General features: G+C 41.5%; 1 protein-coding gene across 1 annotated transcript in view; it reads left to right on the top strand.

The window, feature by feature from the left end:
- Window positions 1-9,021, top strand: part of PRELID2 (PRELI domain containing 2) — a 72,120-nt gene extending 63,099 nt beyond the window's left edge. The window contains exon 7 of the mRNA XM_028529042.2: window positions 1,243-9,021. The gene's annotated coding sequence lies outside the window, so the exon portion shown is untranslated. The remainder of the gene's footprint in view (window positions 1-1,242) is intronic.
- Window positions 9,022-21,321: the final 12,300 nt, after the last annotated feature.

Raw genomic sequence — 21,321 nt, 5'->3', positions numbered from 1 at the left:
TCTTACAGATGCAAAGCCTGAAATATTTACTCTCTGGTCCTTTAAGAAAACATTTTATGTCCCCTGGGTTACAGCATGCCCTCTCCTAACTGAACATCAGGGCACTTGTGGTGGTGGCTTGGCCTTTTTTTATGTAGCATTTGATCACATCTTACCTCTGTTCCGATAGTGTGACAGTTTATGCTGTCTGCCTGAGCTCCAGCATCACCGCTCAGATGATGTTATTTTAAGGCATCACAAAGCATTAAAATAAACACAACAATGCAGTTAATGTAGCAGCAGCAGTGATCATTAAAATTGTGTGTGCATGAAGTTGCAGTGCGCGTGCAGAGCGGCGTGGAGACACAGGAGTTCATGGGGCAGATGCAGCAGCTGTGTGACGGGGTAGCTGTGTAGGTGCTGTGGACGACGCACCCGATCTACTGGCTTTGGACTTCTGCAGTTTTTACTTTTTCATAAAAATATTCTGTACGGTTTGCACAAATGTGCATAAGGAGACACTATTTAATATTTCTATGTAATACCACATTTCAAATTTGCATAATTTATGAGCCTGTTTCTGTTTTGTTTGTTCATTTATTTTGTTCTTATAGCCCCCAGATAGGTGCAATCAGATGGCATTTGTCTTTCTCTGTCCAGAAATTTTGCATGATTGCCAGTCACATAGAATGTGACTGTGTTGTATATGGTGCCTAGCCCTAAAGTGACTCCCCGGAACCCACTGGCCTGTGTGTCCGAGTGAGTGGGTGCTTGACAATTAGTAGCTTAGCAGGTGACTTTTGTCACAAGCCAAACTGGAGGTTCATAAATCTCACTCACCAATTTGCCTGTGGTGCTGCTGCTGACACATCCATTGGATAGATTTTTGATTTCCTGTCATTTTTGAATAAAACAAATAGCCCTGACACGCGTTTGTTCTTGCCGCCAGCAGTTGGGAGACCAGGCGTGGTACAGTTTGATAAACTAGCAGAGTTCTTTCACACCGGAGTGATTAAGACCTCAGTTTCAGCTGTATGTCCACTCCCCTTTGAGCCAGCTTTTTTAGGTAGCTGGACTTAATACAGTGAGGTGCTTGCTTTGTTCCAAGATCATTAGGAGGCAGAAATGCAATTTCTTTGAGAATTATCCATAATAATAGAACTCAAGTTACCCTTAAGAGTTGCTGCAGAAAGGAAGGCAGACAAGTATTGATCGGTGAGACATGTTTATGAGATGATCAAGTCTGCTTGCTTTCGCTTTCAGGGGAGCTGTGTCGTGTCTACTTCTGCTAGAGAATCTCTTCTTGGACACACCACACCGACGATACGATTTTCTGAATACAGGCTTAAGGATGCAGTGTCTGTCGGCAGCTTTAAGAAGAGGAGACCAGGATGTGAAATGACACTCTCCCTTGGGAGCCAGCCTCAAATAGCCACACACATGGAGATGCATCCTAGTTGGAATTTTATGGCACAGACTCTACAATTTTACGAATAAAGGGAAAACCCACAGAAGGTGATGTTGCCCTTCTTCACGAAGTCCTGCTGATTGTCTGGCGATGGTGTCCGAGCAGCCAAGGACAGGCCTAGAGACTGGTGCTTGTGCCTTTATGTTATTTGCATCATTGCTCATAGGATTCACAAGAGGATTCTGGGATAAATAAAGGAATTGAACCTGACACCTGCTTCCCAGGTAGCCTGGAATAGACAGGAATGTGCCAGGCCTGAGATCAAGAGAAGCCACTTTTGTAGTAATGGTGAAGATTCTCAGAAATCAGGAGCATTTGATTGAGACCCACAAGTTGTGCCTAACTGCCGTCAGTGTAATGTTCATAATGTAACATGTGAGCTGTGTTTGTCTGCTGGAGAAACATCAGATGGAGAGTGGGAATATATGCATAATCCTGGCTCCTCCTAACTCACTCTGTGATGTGACCATAACCTCTCTCTTTTCACTGGGAAAGTGGGGCTGATTGGGCACAGATCTTACTACCTGTGGGATGTGATGGTTAAACAAGATGTTTAGTGTGAAAAGCACAGGTTTGGAGTCAAACAGACAGACCTGAGTTTGAATCCAAGTGTTTCTACTCACTAGCTCCCTGGAACATAATTTTAAATCTTTATGAAGCTCACTTTTTAAAAAAAATTGTAAAATGAGGTGAAATAATTAACTTTGTGAGGTTGTTGGACCAATTTTGGATCATATATATATATATATATATCTCAAACACAATATCTCCATATATATATGAAGAGAGAGAGAGAGACTGTGTGTGTGTCTAGCAGTCTAGCATTCCTGGTACCTAGTAGAAGTCCAGTAAATAGAAGCCATTCTTATTCTGATTATGTGAAACCATTTTGAAAATGTACTTTTCAAATGTAATATAAGGTAGCATTACTGTTTGAAAATTAGATGACAGTAGTTTGCATTTGCCACGATCGGAAGCCAAACGATAAATGCACATTACCTAACAGAAAGCTGGAAGAGAGGCGAAAATTTGGAATCCATCTTAAGGTAAAAATTGAGCCATTAATGGAAAGTCTTGGAAAAATTTTTTTTATTATTTGAAAAATTTTCCACTTAGTACATCGATGAATTTCAAAGCAATTGTATTTTTTTTTTAATACAAGCCTGCCACTGTGAGCCTCTTCTTATTGTGTTTGAATGCTTCACGCTGCCTGAGTTTTGTCTCTTGGGATAATTTCTCCTCATTTCTTTAGTGTTTTATTGTTCAATTGTGTTGGAGGGAAAATGAATGGTAGAAACCAGGAGACACTTTGACCCCCTTTACCTGTTTGTAAATGGCATTTTGTAGGCTTTTGGAATAATTGCCCACTTCCAAAAATAAGAAGCAATGCGAATTATTATAGAGGTTAGAAGCAAGAAATTTGTATCCAGAGATTGGATTGGAATAAATTTAACCCTTCCTGTGCAACCACTTGCGTCCTCTGCAGGCGGGAGGTCTCAACCTGGGCCGCCCATCAGGACCACCTGGGGAGCTGTGCGCAATCCCGACGCCCCGGTTACACCCCAGGCCAGAAAGTCAGAATCTCTGGGTATAACCCAAGCACCAGTGCTTTTTAAAGTCCCCTAGGTGATTCCAATGAGCAGCTAAGAATGAGAACGCTACAATGAATTCTAGGTGATTTATAGACATTATCTGATTTCTTTTTAACAACCCTGAGGTAGGAAAGGATTTGTAGTCAGAATTTTTGTTGGAAATAGAAATAGTGAAGCACAGAGAGGCTGGTATTTGTCTGAGTTCCTTGAAGCTGGGGTGGCTGGCGCAAATGCCTGAAGGGGTCTGGCAGGGGATCCAGTGGGGGAAGCAGGCTGGTGGCCGCTGGGGACACCCCCGGAGCCCAAAGGTGGGCAGCAGCTGCCTGGCTCCAGCGTGGTATTGCCATGCGGCTGGTTTTCTGAATTCTGCCAATTTCCACTTTTCCAGAAAGAGGGAGAATTAAAAAAAAATCTAAGTTTTACATGTTGGGGACAAATTCAGAATTGTTTAAAAACATTGTGCTCGCCAAACAAAATATGTTTGCTAGTAGTTTCCAGCCTCTCCTCAAGAGTGTCAAGGATCAGACTAAACATCCCAGCCAATATTTAATGGATTTGCGTTTTCCTATCCCAGATGCGAGCTGCCTCCTGCCGCCCCTCCACGCCTGCTTTTTAGGTGTGTTTCCCTCCCATTTCCCTGTAGCCCTCTGGACTTGTATCAGACACTTCTCCTCGCTCCCTTTTGTTCCTGGAGGAATCTCTTGCTCCAGGCTTCTCGTCTATGGCTTAGAGATCTTATACTTTTAAAAAAATTAACTAGGACTGGTTCGAATTCATTTTTATTATATGTCAGAATCCTTTTTCTGTGATGAAACATTTAGGAGCCCACATTTAACTTTTTTTTTTAGCTCGGTAGTCTAGTGTAGGAAATGCCAAAAGCAGGAGGAGCCTTACTGGGCACGTTAGGAACGTGGGTGGGAAAGGGAGAAAGGGGAGACCTGGTGAGCCTCCCCTGCACTGGGTTGCTGAGTCTACCCTGCAAGGGGATGATTCACTCCAGTGAGCTCTGGGTTTGCACTTGTACCAGAAATCCTTGGGGAGGGGTGCAGAAGCGCTGGTGTCCGGGCAAGGTTCTGATTGATGCCTTGCACTTGGGACCCAGGGATCTGCATTTTCAAACCTGTTCCTCAGGAGGCTGGGTGGTGCTGCTCCACAGACCGTATTTTGAGAAACTGACCTATCACGGGTGTTTTGGCCTCCACATCTTCTGTCACTTAAGACAGATTTGCAGACTGTTGGGCCCACTGATCAACACAGTTGGTCACTCGGGACCCGACTGAAAGATCTTACGTAGAGAGAAGCTGACTAAAGCTTATCCCTGCATGACCGAGGTGCTTTGATCATGAAGGGGCTTTTATGTTTTCGTATAAATGTGGATAAAACAAAAACGGTGCTATATTCATTTTATATAAGTAGCATACATGTAGTAAGATCTCATTCATCAGGCCTTGTGGGATGCATGGGATACACACTCAAGGTTATTCTTTATACTTGTGCATTTCCTGGACTTCATTTCAGCCATTTACATGGAGCAGTTTCTGATTAGTACACACTTCCCTGCTTTGTGCAAACCAGAATCGACTGAGGACAGTGAAACCTCTTCAGGGTCGTTTTTATGTCTGGAATGCTTTCAGGTCCTACGCAGGTTTGTTACAGCCGCTGCCTGGCTGGCCCCATGTGGCTCCGCTCTTTGAGTTCTGTGGTGGTTTGGATCCTTGCTCTTCCCCTCCCCGCTCCTTGTTTCTCTCTGCCAGCACCCTGCCTGCCTCGAGGAACTTTCCACTCATGTGCTGCCTGGGAGCGGGAAAACCATGTCACTGTATACTATGTGTCAGGTAACAGTGACCAGGAGCCGAGCAAGGCTTCGAGAGGCTTTTCTAGCAGTTAAATAAGTAATGTGGCTGCATTGACTCGGTGACATTATCTTAGCGACTCCTCTGCCTTCTCTGAACTTGCTTCCTGATCCCCAACCGCACTGCCAGATCTGGGACCTCAGGATCAGTGAGATGTTGCTACAAGGGGTTTCGGCTCATTTTTAATGTATTGTCTCCCCCAATTGTGTTCATATTTTTATATGTGCAACTCCACAATGTGAAACTTCAGTGGATTAAAATCCAAATGGACATATCTCAGGCCAAGTTTTGTAAAGGATAAGGTGTTTTTGGTTGAGTACTGTTGTGATTTGGAGCTATAAATTAGTTGTGTACCTATGAAATCTGATCCTGCAGTCATCCTGAAATAAAGGTTTTACAACTATTTTTATGCGTGAATTCTAATTTCTTGGGGTATCGCACCACTCAACACAGCTTGTGTTTATCATTTGTTCTAATGACCCTGGGTCTTTTCAGTGGCCCCACATGCGTGTGTTATACCAACCTTCTGTCTGCTCCCCACTTTCCCTGAGGTGAGCCATTCAAGTTTCTCTCAGAAATAAGCAGCGGTCACTCTTCCCGGGTGACCCTGGTGGGCCACTTGCAGAGGAGGAAGGGAAGAAGCATGGCTCAGACACACTGTGGCATGAAGTCAGGGGGTCCCACAGAGCGAGGGAGACAGAGCCACTGCGCGCTAACCTGTGAGGCTCAGCTACGCTTTCTGTGCTTTGTTTCCATGAGATTCACCTCTCTCCTGGCACCTGTCCCCTTTTTACTAGACTGTATTTGGGTTTCTGTGCCTTGTTGCTGGAATGCCTTGTCCAAGCCGTACTGATACCTTTCTTTTGTTAGAGCCTGCGTGCCTTTAAGGGTAGAGCCCTTAGTTTAACCAGCACCATTGAGCACCTACTGTGTACAAGAGGATTGTGCAGGACTTGTGTTCTTTTACGTCTTGATCCAGTGAGTTTCTAGGCTTGCACCATCATTATACTGGCAGATGGCAGTAGAAGGCACCAGTTGATGGGAAGACCAGGCTCTGTTACAGCTTAGGTAAATCAGACAGTGTTCGCTTATGTAATAGATGCAGAAAAAAGTCAGCACAGGATGCACCACGGAGAGAGATCAACACAAAAATGTATAGCTTAGTGGCCTTGAACCCTCACCAGCAGGTTGCATAGTTTTAGATGATAGTGCCTGAATTAATGAGGGGCACAGCATACCTTTGGGAAGATAGCCAGTTCCCTTTAGGCCCCGCCTTCCATGCAGAAGGGTGGATCTGGCCTGCACGAGACCACCTCCCCTGAGTCATGGAGGAGCTTCGCAGTGCACAGTGCCTGCAGGGTGCAGGGGTGCAGGGTGTCCAGGCATAAATGTCTTTTACTTTCAGATTGTCCTGGCTGCTGTAGCTTGGTCTCAGGACATCCCAGATTGCTCAGCTGCAACATCAGCATCTGCTTCCCTGATGTCTGAGCGGGGCATGCTAACAAGTTTGGGCTAACCCTGCAAAACCCAGAACCTTAACATGAGACTTGGAGAGACTGAATTGAAGCATGTGGAGAGGTAGAGTTGTGAGAATGGCAAATTCAGTGCAGAGGGGATTCTGAGTACAACTTAAATTAACTTATTAAAACAATTTAAAAATTTAAAATGAAGTATTTAAGATGTAAAATATATTTCTTGCATACCTGACTGCCAATTGGAACCTGCTGGGGATTTCATGGGGAGCTTTAAAAGATAATGCTACCTGGGTGCCACGCCCAGAGATTCTAGGTTGCAGCCTTGGCATTGGGATTGTATAAAGCTCCCCAGGTGATCCTGAAGCCAGGAGCAGCGATTCTGCCCAACTTCGGAAGGAACGTCCGTTCTCCCGTAAGCGGTAACCCTTAGGAAGCAAGCTGGACTCCCGAGTTTGCAACATGAGGCCTCCCTGATGTTTTGCCTCTAGCCCTTCAGAAAAATATCATTCACTGTTTAAGAAAATAAATGCTCCAATGTCTCTTAGGTGCTCATAGAAGAAAGGAGATGCTAGAAATGCCCCACCACGGGCAGCCTACTTTATGAGCAAAAGTTTGAGTTGTGTTTATTGGAGCAGAATTTCACGCAGAAAAAAGGACTCCATAGTAACTTGAGACCCTTGCTTTGCCTTGAAGGGTGAACCTGAGTCCCTGCATTGCTGCACTTGAAGCTGTAGGTCTCTGAGCTCCGGACAGGCTTGCTGTGCAGGAGGCGACAGAGAGAAAGTAGCAGCCACCATCTGGTTAACTTAAATTCTATGGAGCTGTTGTTCTCCAGCCTTGTCGGAGAGGGTTAGGGCTCTTCTGTGCCTGCCATCTGTTAGGCAGCTGATGAAATCATTATTTCTTCGAGTCGGTGCTGGGGTGAACTTTGAGGTCAGATGACAAATGAGAAAATGCTAACTGCCCCATTGTATATTTTTGTTTTCCCATTTTGGGTTTTGGTGTCTCCCTCAATTCAAAAGTTCATTTATTGCACAAACTTTGAAATGATCACATAGCCAGTTTGTTGAGACGTTGAAAGGAAATTATTTCCTGGAATGGAGCACCTCTGTGATTTGCGTTTGTTGCAGGATGTCGGTATCAGTCTTATCAAAACCCAAGTCATTCTTGTCAATCACTCAACAACAACATAAAAAACTCCCCTGGTCTCCAGGACAGGAGATTACAGAAAGCAGCCAGAAAGAATTGAGTGAATGAATGAATGAACTACCCCAGAGTATAGTTATTCAAAATGGAAACGGCATATGGGGCAAGGATGGGGAGAAAGAAAGGGGAAAAAACCTACCAAGGTCATACCTGTCACTGATTAAATGGTAAAGTGACTATGGAGAAAACTTTGTTGCCTGAAATGACATTTCAAAGAATTGGAGGATGTAGCATGGAGGTTTAGCGCTCCTCAGTTCTTGTCTTCCTTTTCTTTTTTGTGAACATAGCCAAAGACAGAGGAGGAAAAAAGTTCAATGCAGCTTTTCTGCTGGTATCTTGGTGAATGGATCTAATGTAAGCCCTTGGAAAACCCGCAGTCACATTTGAGGCACTAGGTTGCGATGCTTTTTAAGTACAGCTTTAAATTGGATTGAACTATGCATCGGATTAAAAAGGGAACCCTTCCAGTATGGAAAGCAGTTTTTTTGTAAGTGTGAAGTCAGCAGCTGGCCTCATGACTTGTTTCCCTGGGTGCTCATCGTTCTGTCCGTTCTCTATGAGAACCGTCTCTTCCTGGGAAAAGTCAGCGCTGACGTGTTTGGGGCCTTCAGATAGCCACAAGGTAGATGGCCAAAGCTCCTCTTAGGCCATTTAGTTTTCTCAAAGATTTGTGGGAAAAATTTTAGTTTTATATCAAAACCAACATAGAGCTTTGCAGAATGTAAAATTGGAATAGATTCTTAATTTTGGGAAAAAAAAGTGAGACTTTAGAGACACTTTGCCTGAGGCACTGCTTCGAACCAGGCCTTGTACAGAGCAGGTGCTGTATGAGGTTGAACAGAACGAGAATATCAGAGGACAGCAATTAGATACATTCAGGACAAGCACTTGGCAATTAAGACATTCCCAAACGCTGTGGGTTGGAGCAGCCCTGACGTAGACCAGCTCCAGGCTCTGGAACTCCCAGAATTCCCATGTCCCTCAGAGTCAGCCTTACATCCCAGCAACATGACCCTTGCTTGCCAGTATCTTGTGATGCAAAACGGGACAGATACCCAGTAAACTTGGACAAGCTTTGCCATCAGGGACATCGTGGCTTACTTTGAGAACTGAGCTAATATGGAGCTCTTCGTTGTTGAGAAGGAAGTATAGAAGCCTAAAGAGCATTTATTGAATATTAAATTTTAATGATCTTTCTCTGTTTTTTTGTTTTTTGTTTTTTTTTGGCAGGGGGCAGTCATGCTTTCTCTTTTGTTCAGAGAAAACACAGGACAATTTTCTTTGTCAATATAATGTTTTTAACATACTGTTTTTCCTAAATGGAGGCAGTTCATACACTTGCAGTCTGCTGCTCTCTCTGCAGTGTTTAATCCAGGGTGCTTGTTAAAATCAATGGGGAGGGGTATAATTAGCCTTGGTGGAGTAAAATAACGAACAAAAGGAAAAAAATTAATGAAGCAGTGTTTTGCTTCTTGATTCTGACAATTATAGTGGTGTGGTTGGTTCTGCTGTAGTGAAGCTCTTACCTCTTCCAATAGCAAACCTCTTTTCTTGTTTATTCCTCAGATATATCTTAACTGGCATATAGAGAAAAATTGTATGGCAGTTGCCAGCAGGAATAACCTTTATCGTTATTCACAAAACACACTTCTGTTGAGGAGGCCAACTATGGTCGTACCCCAACTTCTTTGTAGAAATAGCATATCCTGGTCAGGTCTGAATTTCCCTCCACCAAAATGAAATTTGACGGTAAATTTGGCCTTCCATTGAGCTTAAAATAAGCGAAATCTGAGCATCTGATTTGATGCAATTATAGCCCAGGAATCTAAACTTGAATTCCGGTCATGCTATGCCCTGGCCGTGTGCATGAGCTCTCTGGGCTCCATTTTCCTCAGACGGGAGGGAGCAAAAATAAGGACTATTTATAAGGTTAATGGAAAAATGAGAGTTTGAGACATGTGAAAACAGGTGGAACAGGGCCTGGCACTGTAAACACTCAGCTATCTCTGGAAGAAATTGTGCTGAATTGGTGTTAATTCTTTAAATATTTGATAGAATTTTCCAGCAAAATCATCTAGGCCTGGATTACTATTTGGGGGAGATTTTTAATTACACATGTAATTTCTTTAATAGTGGTAGGACTATCAAATATTTTGCTCAAGAGGAGGAGAGAGATAACATGAAGACAATACATTTCACAATTCACTGAGCATCTAATCTGCCTCCCCAGTTCATACATTGGAACAAAAATGTTTTTCTCAAAAAACAGGTCTGGGCAGCCCACTCATTTCTATAATGTTTATACTTTAAAGAACCCGAGGAAACTTTTGTTTAAAAACAAAAAGGCCAAAGTGCTTGTGATTTTTGGCATTTTTATAATAAATGTGCATCCTCACTGGATAGTAATGGTTGAACACTGTACATTGCAAGAAGAAATAGAACAGTTGGGTTTAATGAAATCATTTTACCAAGAACCAGTGGCAGTGTTAGGTTGTGATTGCAAAGGGACCTGCCTGGACTGTGATTTGTCATCTTGTTTTATTTTAAAATGATACTGGATTTGCATTTCCTAGATGTCAGAGACAATGACGAGAGGTCCCTGGTGACAAGCCTGTAACATCAGCAAAGTTTTAAACAAAAGCCAGCATTTTTCTGCTGAGCTAAAATTCTACTTCTTCGGGATCCCCGACAAGACCATTTTCATCTTATGCCTTGGTCATGCATGCCACCTGTTTCACAGGTAACTGTGATCTCTCATAGCTGTAGAGGATGTTTTAGCTTATTTATTACTAAACACTCCCATACCCATTATTTCATTTAATCCCTGAAGCAGCCCTGTGAAGATGATAGGAGGTGACTTACAGGTGAAGAATGGAAGACTCACAGTGGGTAACTGACTTGCCCAAGAGCACACATGGAGCTGAACCGGAATCATTGCGAGGCCACATATTTATCAGACCTCAAGTGGAATTATATAGCAGTGCCATGTCATGTAAACCACGTAGATATCCCGATGACAACTATTATGTACACCATGGTGTGTCATTGTCATGCGATCTTATTGACCCTTGCCCTGAGGTGGATGGAGGAAACTCCATTTTAACCTACTTGATGTGTTTCTGAGTGTGAGTAAAAATCCATCTTGTGAAAAGCCCTTTATTCAGTTCCTTTCAAATTACCCTGTTTTATTTCTTGCTGTGATCCTGCCTACGATGGTGAGAGCTAGAGTGGGTTCTACGAATTGTAGTGGTTTCATCTGTAAAATAAGGTGTTTCGGTGAGCATCTAAGAAACAGAGAAACAAGTTGAAAAGGGATCTTAGGAGCCTGAGTGTTTCAAATTGGATGGGTCACAGATCAAGGGTTGGCAAGTTCACCATTTACTAGCTACATGGTTTGGATCAAGCTATTTCAGTTTCTCTGAATTCAACTTACCTCACGGGTGAATTATAATGGAAAACAGTACGTATTTACAGAAGTATAATATGCTTAGCACAGTGCCTGGAGTACAGTAACAATTCAAGAAAAGTTCACCTAAAATAAATGCTCTTTTTTTTACTGGAACATGAGCTTGGCTGGCTGGACTGATGAGTGCTCTCGTTTTCCAATCAGACCTGCTGATGGGTGTCTGCAGCGTGCCACGTGATCAGTGTTGGCCCGCCTCACACGTTCTCACGTGGGGTTCTGGTCTCAAATGTTGAATCACATGTTTTGCAAGGATTACTTGCATTTATTCCCAAACCAGTGGATACCCATTGCATTTATATTTATTTATCTAATTATTATGTACACTGGTGTGTTAGCTTCCTATTGCTGACTCAGCAAATAACCCCTGACCTACTGGCTTAAAACAATACAAATTTATCATCTTACTGAAGGTCAGCCTTAAATATATCTGGGTGTCCTGAAATGACGGGGCCCTCAGGGCTTCCTCTTTTCCCTGAGGCTCTGAGGGAGAATCCGTTCCCTTGCCTGTCCCACCTTCTAGAAGTCACCTGCATTTCTTGACTTGTGGCTGGCTTCTTTCTCCATCTCCAGAAGCACTGGCATTGTGTTTTCAAGTTACTCTTGGATTCTGAACCTCTCTGTCTCCCAAGGAGCCTTGTGATGACTTTGGGCCCACCGGACAATCCGGCATCATCTCTCCATCTCAGGACCCTTACCTTAATCACACCTGCGTGGTCCCCTTTGCTATGGAAAGGAACGTGTGCAGGTTTTGAGGATCCGAGCATGGATCTCTTTGGGGGACCCTTACTCCACCTACCACAGCTCCTGACATTTCAGGGAAGTGGTGAGCCTGGGTTAATTTTTATGAAACATAGTTTCTTCAGAAAGACTCATTAAATTAAACTGAGAGAATACTGCTTTTGAATGACAACACCGTGAAAGTCAATAAGGATCCTCCATTCACATTGCTTCAGAAGTGTTTCTGTGTTTGTGTTCCATTGAAAGAAAACCCACTGGAAATCAGAAGACGCATTATGGTTTTGATTTATGGAAGAACTGTAATGCAGAAGTCTAGTTAATGGGCTCATTCACAGAGAAAAGGCCTTTGCGCCACGCCAGAAGATGGGCAAAGGCAAATACACGCATTTTTATATACAATTTGAAATAAAATATTTTAAGTGTCTGAGTAGTATTTTTTAAATGTTTTCCCACTTTTAGATAAAATTTCTCACTTTCTTGGTTAACCCATGGATTGCCAATCCTAATTGTGTCAGATAAAAGGGAGAGGGAAGGGAATTTCAGGGGAAAAGGGGAAGGGTCTTCAGGAACAAGTATAAAGGACACATGGACAAAAACTAGGGTGGGGGGTGGAAATGGAAGAGAGGTGGGGAGGGATGGGTGGGTGGGCTGGGATGGGAGTAAAGGACAGAAAACTGTACTTGAACAATGGTTAAAATAAAATAAAAAAAGAACTTAAAAACAAAATAAAATAGTTATCTCCTTTTAAAAATATGGCGGGAAAAATGTTGTCTACTATATACGTAAACAGCTAACATTTCACTTCTATCCCTTCTGTTCCGAGGCGATTCTCCCCGAGCTCAGAGACTGTTGACATTTTGGTGGGAGTCTTGGACCTCTGAGAATTTGATGGACGGCCTGGAAAGACACCCATACAAGTTTTTCTTTCTTTGTCGTGCCTTGGGTACAAAATGACCCCTCGGTTCTTGTCTCACTGTCATCTTTAGTCTGTGCAGAGCCAGCCTCTTATTTTCCCCTTATTTTATTATTTTTTTTATTTTCACCTTTACCTCTCATCCCCATTTTTATTTCCACCCCTGTAACATCCTCCCCATATATACCTACCCTAACTTATTTAATGCTTATTCTTGGTAGGTATTATATTAGAAGAAACATCGTATTATTTTGCATACTCAATATTTCATGCACAATTTTAAGTGAATTCATGCATCTTCTGAAGGCTATTCTTTTTTATTTTAAAAAATATTTTATTTATTTATTTTTAGACGTCGGGGGAGAAAGAGAGGGAGAGAAATATCAATGTACAAGAGAAACATTAATTGGTTGCCTTTCTCATTCCCCCAACTGGGGACCTGGCCCACAACCCAGGCATGTACCCAGACCGAGAATTGAACTGGCAACCTTTTCATCTCCAGGCCAGCACCCAATCCACTGAGCCATACAAGCCCAGGCTGAAGGCTATTCTTTCAAAAATTTAATTAAATTTATTGGAGTGATAATGCTGAATAAGATGACATAAGTTTCAAGTGTACAGTTCTATAAAACATCAGCTGTATATTGCATTGTGTATCCATAAAGGTTACTCTTGGATACCAGCAGGACCATGGGTCCCAAGGTCAAGAAGCTTTCCCTTAATCAGCATTATATAGTACATTAGCCACTAGCCTTATGTGACTACTTTTTTAGTCCACACCTGAGGATATGTTCATTGATTCTAGAGAGAGAGGATGGGGGGGGGCGGTGGGAGAGAGAGAGAGAGAGAGAGAGAGAGAGAGAGAGAGATCAGTTGCCTCCTGCTGTAGGTACTTCTGCCAGGGGAACCTGCAACCTAGCTGTACCTAGCTATGTGCCCTGACCGGGAATCAAACCTGCAACTTTTTGGTTTGCATGGAATGATGTTCCAACCAACTTAGCTACCTGGCCAGGCCCTCATGTGACTATTTAAATTCAAATTTAAATTAAGATTCTAGAAAGTTGAAAATTAGGTTTCTCAGTCACACTGGCCACATTTCAGGTGCTTCATGACCATATGTAGCTAGTGGCTGCTGCTGCACAATACAACACAGATTGAGAACCTGTCTATGAACCCAGGAGGTCCTGTTGGGCAACATGTCCCTCAGTGTTCTGTAGCAACTCTCCGAGCTCTAACTCTAAGGATCGTCCCAGTTGGAAACATTTTCTCTAACTGGGCTGCCTTTGTGTAGTGTGAGTCAACTCATTCTTCCAAACTGTGTTAGAGAGTCTCTGCTAGAGCAAAGAAAGGCTCAGGACATGAACTCAGAAGTGAAGGTTCTAGATCACCAAGTTGAAGGACTGTGAATACGCCCCTGCCCAGTTGTCCCCTGGAGCAATCCCACCCTGACGCACTCTGATCCTTGAGGTCACCATTATAATCACTCACACTTACATATAACACTTTATAACTTGGAAACCTGTTGATTTGAAACTGTGTTTAGAGATAGAGTTGTCATTGTAACCAGTAGTTATGCATGGAAGATCCAGGCAGGCCTGCAGGTTAAGAAAAGGCAGAAGGTGATGTGTGATAGGCTTGTGGTCCATGTGATTAAGCCATCTGGGTTTGCTAATGTCACTCTTCTAAGTTAGCCTCCTACCTTCTGGTTCCTTCCTGGAGTCAGGGACATGGTGTTCTCTCTCCTGGTCCCTGCTGAGAGGAGAAAGGTAGAACCTTATGGCCGTGGTGGCCATTTTTTAATAGAAGGAGGCCTGGGTATGTAGACTGTTGAAGGGAGGCAAACAAACTCTTGTCTTTGCTAAATTTGGCATTTCTCATAGCTTGATTTCAGTAGGAGTGAGGGGCAGAAGGAACACAGTGGGGCACGGAGGAGAGACACAACCTGCTCTAGTGTAGCCGCATTTCGTGGTCAAGACCCTGGGGCTAAAAACGGTTCAATATTATACCGAAGACTTTTCAGTGGGCTTCTAAGTAATGTGAATGTTCTTTTAGTGCTCTGGATCCTGTCCTCATGCTCGTATATGTTTGTTCTCTCTCACCTTTTTTTTATCATCTGTCTGTCATCTGTTTATCATGATCTGTCTGTCTGTCTGTGTGTCAATCTGTCATCAATGGACAGATCTTCAGGAGTGCAGTTGCTGGTGGGTGTTGGCCAGGACTGCCTTACATTCCCCTCAATGTGGCTAAAAGTCAGACAAGTTTCTTCCTGAGTGCAGGCCCCCGACGTCCCTTTTTTCTTAGAGCAGATTTTAGTAAACTTGCAGTTGTATTGTGAATATTCTGCATCTAGAAATCTTCCTTAGCGATCTGGAAGTCATCACTTTGGATGTAATCACAGAAGGAGTTCAAGCCCCTCTCTTGCAGTCTCTGTGGAAGGGTAGAAGCTCGACTTGGAAAAGTGACGATTAGCCAACTCAGGTGGCCCTGTTGCGTGAACCAACCTCCCCCCAGTGTCTTCCAGAACTTTCCATGAGCTCACCTCTGCGTTTAAAAATTTGCCTGCCTTTTGTTTCAGCAGAGTTGAGTTCAATCTCTCTTTCCTGTTGCAGTAGTCAAAGTTTTCCTTGACATTTTTAACACGTATCTAGTGAAGTTTTCCTTTAACAGCATAGATATTTTTAACTTGACTAAGTGGTGCCAGATGGTTACATGGACTGGTTACACTGGTTTGTGTTTCTATGTATGTGTCTGTTAGCAGTGTTCCTACGTCCTCACATTTCTACCAGCCATTAGAATTATTTAAAATTGTAATGTTTGTAAGTTAGTGGGGTTACGTAATATCTCATTGTGCTTTAAATTAGCATTTCTCAAGCTACCAATAATTCTGAGCATTTAAAAAAACATATTGGATAGCTTTTGGATTTCCTCCTCTGTAAATTGTCTGTCTGTAGTCTTTTCTTTTCTTTTTTTTTGCTATTGGCATTGCTGTTTTTTTTTTCTTGTTACTTTACAGGAATTCTTTTCACATTCAGTCAAGGCTTTGTGAATTTTAGACTTTTCAAATAACCTCTCCCCTGCTTTCAACCACCAGTGAACCGTGTTCATATTGACGATTACCAAACAGAAGTCCACATTTGAAAAACTATTTATTTTGAACTTCAAACGTGTACAAAAGTTGCATAAGTGATGCATAAGAACTCCAATATATTGAGTAAATATACCGAGATTCACTATTTTTAACATTTTTCTCCATATATGTTTACATATATATTACACATATACATACACATATATATATACACATATACACATATGTGAATTTTTTATGTTTTTAAGAACCATTTGCATCCCTGGATGGCATGGCTCAGTGGATTGAGCTCCAGCCTGCAAACCAAAGGGTCGCCAGTTCGATTCCCAGTCGGGGTATATGACTGGGTAGCGGGCCAGGTCCTGGGTAGGGGGTGAGTGAGAGGCAACCACACATTGATGTTTCTCTCCTTCTCTTTCTCTCTCCCTTCCCCTCTCTCTAAAAATAAATAAATAAAATCTTTAAAAAAACTAAAAAAAGAGAACCATTTGCAAGTAGTTGTAGACATTCTTTCCTCCAGTAAAGAATTTATGTCTTTACTCCTGGTTATTTTAGTGTGTGTTTTTTAAGAACAGGAACAAGTTATAATCCAAATACAAGCACTGAATCAGGCAATTTAATATTGATTTAACATTATTTCTAACCCATTCTCCAAGTTCAAATTTTGCCAGCTGTCTTGATATTGAATTTTAGAAAATTCTCTCCCTCCAGTCTAGGATTCTACCTGTCACATCTATTTTATTTCCTTTCTTTCTTTCTGTTCCTTAGGATTCTTTATATTTTATGCCCATAACAGTTTAATTTATAGACTCTTCCTCAGTTTGTGTGTGTGATATTTTTTCATGATTATGAAGTCTTTGCCAAAAAGCCACAAAAGTAATTTCGCATTCTCAGGGCCTCAGGTCAGGAGGCACTTACCAATTTACCATTTCTAAAGCTGTTAACTTTGGTCACTTAAGATGAGTCTGCCAATGGCCTTTCCCCTGCCAACCCTCACCATTGTAATTAACTACTTTTACATTGACATGTTGTAACTATGGAAATATAAATATATCTGCACTTTGCATTTGTCACTTATCAATATATGCTGAACTCAGTTCCTATTAACTCACAGAGTTATTTTTCTTTATTACAAAGCATTGTGTGTATCATAATTTATTCTACCAATATTCTATGTATAGACATTTAGGTCATTTCCAATACTTTGCATCTACAAATAATGCTGCAATAGATAACCTAATGCAACTGTATTTTCTTAATGGTAGAAGTATAACTTTGGGGTAAATTCCTAGAGTAGGGATTACTGAGTTACAAGAAAATGCATACATAATTTTGTTGGAGATTGTCAGATTTCCCAGCAGAAGGTTGTATCACCAGTATTCCCACCAGCCATGAAGGAAAGAGCCTCACAGCCTTGCCACCTGACTGTGTTGCCAAGCTTTTTAATTTTTTTGCCGGTCTGATAGAAGGAAAATTAAACCTGAGTTTAATTTTATTTGCTTTTCTCTTATTACCAGTAAAATTGAAATAGGCTTATATGACTAAGGACCACTGTATGTCTTTTCAACAAATTGTTTGCTTGTGCCTTTAACTCATTGTTCTACTGAGGTTTTGGTCATTTTTTTCCTCTTTATTGTGAGTTTTTTAAAAGTATATTAAGGATAATATCTTTTTATCTGCGATACAGTCTGCAAATATTTCTTTCCCAGTTTGTCACTTGACTTTGGCTGTGGCATTTTTTTCCTGTGAAAAAATTTTAATTTTTATATAGTAAAATTTATCTTTAATTTTTCTTCGCCTGGTGTTTAAATCTTAGAGACTTTTCTTATAACTGGAATATAGATGAATTCAGCCTTGTTTTTTTCTAGTGGTTATGTTTTTTACATTTAGATACCTGGATCCATTTGGAGTTTATTTTTACATGTGAAGTGAGGAATGCATTTAAATGTGTCTTTTTTCCAGAAGGCTACCCATTATCTCAGTATCATTTTTTAAAAAGTTCATCTTTGCCCAGGGGTTTGAAAGCCGCCTTGGTCCTATTAGTGGTCCACAGGTGCTGGGTCTCCTTCCAGGATTCTCTTCTCTCCTTGCACCAGTCCGTCTGACTATTCATGTGGCCAGCACATGGTTCTAGTTATGGGTGCTTTGTGGAATGTTTTACTATCTGACAGGTCCCTTTCCCTGGCTTTGTTTCTCCAGTGTTTTCCTAGCTATCCATGCGTGTTTTTCCATGTGAACTTTTCCATGTGAACTTTTGTTGCAATTTATCTAGCCTCATTAAAAAACATACTGGTATTTTTGTTGGTATTGCCTTAATTTTATAAATCATAGTAGAGGGAGAAATGATCATGTATGATGTTGAATTGTCCTGCCCTAAACAAGGGCTACTTCTCCATGTGTTCAGATCGGATTTTGTGTGATGTCAGTAGTGTTTTTAAGGTTTTCTCGTACAGGTTGTACTACTTAGCTAGGGTGGCATAACCAATTACCTCTAAACTTAGTGGCTTAAACCAATAAACACTTATTATCTCACACATTTTCTATAGGCCAGGAATCCGGGAGTGGCCTAGCTGGGTTGTGCAGGCTGGGGGGTCTCTCAGGAGACAGTGGCCAAGGTGGCGGCCGGGCTGCAGGTCCCTGAGGACGATGAGCTGGCGCCTCTAAGGTGGCTCAGTCGCACGGCTTGCAAGTCGGTGCTTGGAGGAGGCCACGGTTTTCACCACGCAGTCCTCTCTGCAGGCGGCTCGAGTGTCCTTATACATGGCAGCTGGCTTGCAACGGGCAAGTGATCAGAGAAAGAGAACAGGGTGGAAACTACAAATGTTTTTTGTAACTTGGCACTGGATGCCACACAGCACCAGTTCTGTGATTTGTGCAGTGGGGTGCAGAGAGCAGCCCCATTCGGTGTGGGAGGGGTTTACACGCAGAAGTGACCACGTGGAGTTGGGGATCACTGGGACCATTTTGGAGATACAAGTCTTGCACATACCTGGGGTGTTTTTACATGAAGATTGTGGCTTTAGAGTGATGGTGTGCGCGTGCGCGTATTTGTTTATGCATTTATTTGTTTAATTATTGGTGTTGAAGTTTTAGAAAGAAGCTTATAGCCTTTATGAAGATAATAATGTGATTTTTCTTTTTAGATTTATGGTATTTATGCAAAAATATTCCTTATGTTGAGTGTACTTTGCATTCCTGGGACAAATCCTGCTTGGCTATTGCGTATTAATTTAACAGGATGGTGTTGAACTGTTTGCTAATACATATTTAATATTTTGTGTTAGTATTTATATTATTAGTTTGTAATTTTATTTTAAAGAAATTTGGAGTGTATCACATTTGGGTGTCAATATTATGTTCGCTTCATAAAGATGTTTTGGAAAGTTTTCCTTCATTTTCTATACTTGGGAACAATTTTTGTAACATTGGATTATTGGGTTGGCCTAAAAGTTCATTTGCTTTTTTTCCATAAGGTGGCTGTGGTAGTGCTTAGTGGTCTTTAACTTTATTCAAAACAATTTTGTTAGATTGTATTGTGACAGCTGTCATATCAGCATGCATTAAAAATCTTATCAAAATTGGTGAATTTTTGTGTAGCCATTTTAATATTAAAGATGGAAGAAAATACACAACATTTTTGGCATGTTATGCTTTATTATTTCAAGAGAGGTAAAAATGCAGCTGAAACGTAAAAAAGATGTGTGCAGTGTGTGGAGAAGGTGCTGTGACTGATCAAACATGTCAAAAGTGGTTTGCGAAGTTCTGTGCTGGAGATTTCTCCTCAATGAATGGTGCGCCACTGTGGGGCAGATCAGCTGAAGCTGATTGCAGTCAAATCGAGACATGCTACATTGAGGACAATCAACGTTACACCACACAGGTGACAGACAACATATGCAGAATATCCACATAACATATGTAAAGGACGCGTGGACAAAGCCAAAGGGGGTGGGGGGTGGGGTTGGGTGGGGCAGGGGAGTGCTAGGGGAAAATGGAGACAACTGTACTTGAACAATAATTAAAAAAAACACCCAAAAACAAAATATCCAAATCAATAAAGTTATTGGTGAAAATAAAAATGTGCCTTTTATTTTCCGGGAAATACACAATGGACTTTTCGGCCAAACCACTAGAGTTATTGACAGTGTGGTAGAGTTTCCTTGTGAAACCTTCTGGGCCGGCAGCTGGGGTAGATCCTTGATGATGCTGCTTCCGTTGGTTCCATCGCCTATTCCATCTGCACCTATCCCTGTGCTGTTAGCTGTCTGCACCACTTTTTTCCAAGTATGACTTTTGTATACATCATAGATTTGACACTTCTCTGTGAGTCATTTTGGAAATATTTTTCTTTTAAAAGATGAATTAAGCCAATTCACATTTATTAATATGCCTTTTATGGTTGGTCTCTACTCTGTCATTTAATTTCAGTTATAATTACTTTAGGATTTTACTCTATTTTCTGTGTTTCTCTACATGATATGTTTGCTTTGCTCTTTAATTTTTTAAATTCCTTTGGTATTAAAATGAGGTATTTAGTGATAACCTTTGTGCTTACCTTTTAAAATGAACCTCTCCCCTGTTTTCTCAGTTAACCTTTGTCACCTGATTTGTCAGTTTCTCACGCATCCTTTGACCCCTCCCCTTCGTCTGTGCAACTTATGTTCTCAAATGACATTCACTGGAGGCCCCTGAAACCCTTTCAGATGGGGGCGCATCTGTGAGGTCAAAACCATTTTCATAATATTACCAGGACATTATTTTACTTTTCTGTTTTCATTTTCTCATAAATGCACATGAAGTTTTCCAGAGGCTACGCGATACGTGATGATGTTATCACTGTGCTGTGTAATAAAATGTGTGAAACGCTTCTGAAAATCCAGCTGTCTTCTATTAAGCCAGACCCTCAAGGGATTTGCAAAAATGGAAAATGTCACTCTTTTCACCATATTTTGGGAAAAAATATTTTTTACAAAAATATTTGTTACCATGTAATAGGTTTATTATTATTATGTTTATGTAAGTAAGTAAATAACTTTTCAGTTTTAATTTCCTTTTATTTTTTATTACATTTTTTGGGGTGACATTGTCTAATAAAATTATATAGGTTTCAGGTGTACCATTTGTAATACATCATTTGTATATTGTATTATGAGTTCACCACCCCAAGTCAAATCTCCTTCTATCACCATCCATCCCACCCTTACTCTCTTCTGCTTTCCCCCACCCCCTTTCCCTCTGGTAATCGCCGTACTGGTGTCTGTGTCTATGAGATTTTTTTTCTTGTTTAATTCCTTTACCTTTTTCACCTAGTCTCCCAACCCTTCTCATCCTGACAGCTGTCAGTCTGTTCTCTATCTATGAGTCTGTTTGTATTTTGTTAGTTTATTTTGTTCATTAGATTCCACATATTAGTGAAATCCTATGGCCATATGTATCCCTCTGTTCACTGTGGCATTATTTACAATAGCCAAGATTTGGAAGCAGCCCAACTGTTCAATGGTAGATGAGTGGATAAAAAAGCTGTGGTACATTTACACATGGAA

The sequence above is a fragment of the Phyllostomus discolor genome, chromosome 13, assembly GCF_004126475.2.
Source record: "Phyllostomus discolor isolate MPI-MPIP mPhyDis1 chromosome 13, mPhyDis1.pri.v3, whole genome shotgun sequence".
Taxonomy (NCBI): Eukaryota; Metazoa; Chordata; class Mammalia; order Chiroptera; family Phyllostomidae; genus Phyllostomus; species Phyllostomus discolor.
The sequence above is the reverse complement of the archived record's forward strand: the minus strand, read 5'-3'. Positions and strand labels throughout refer to the sequence as shown.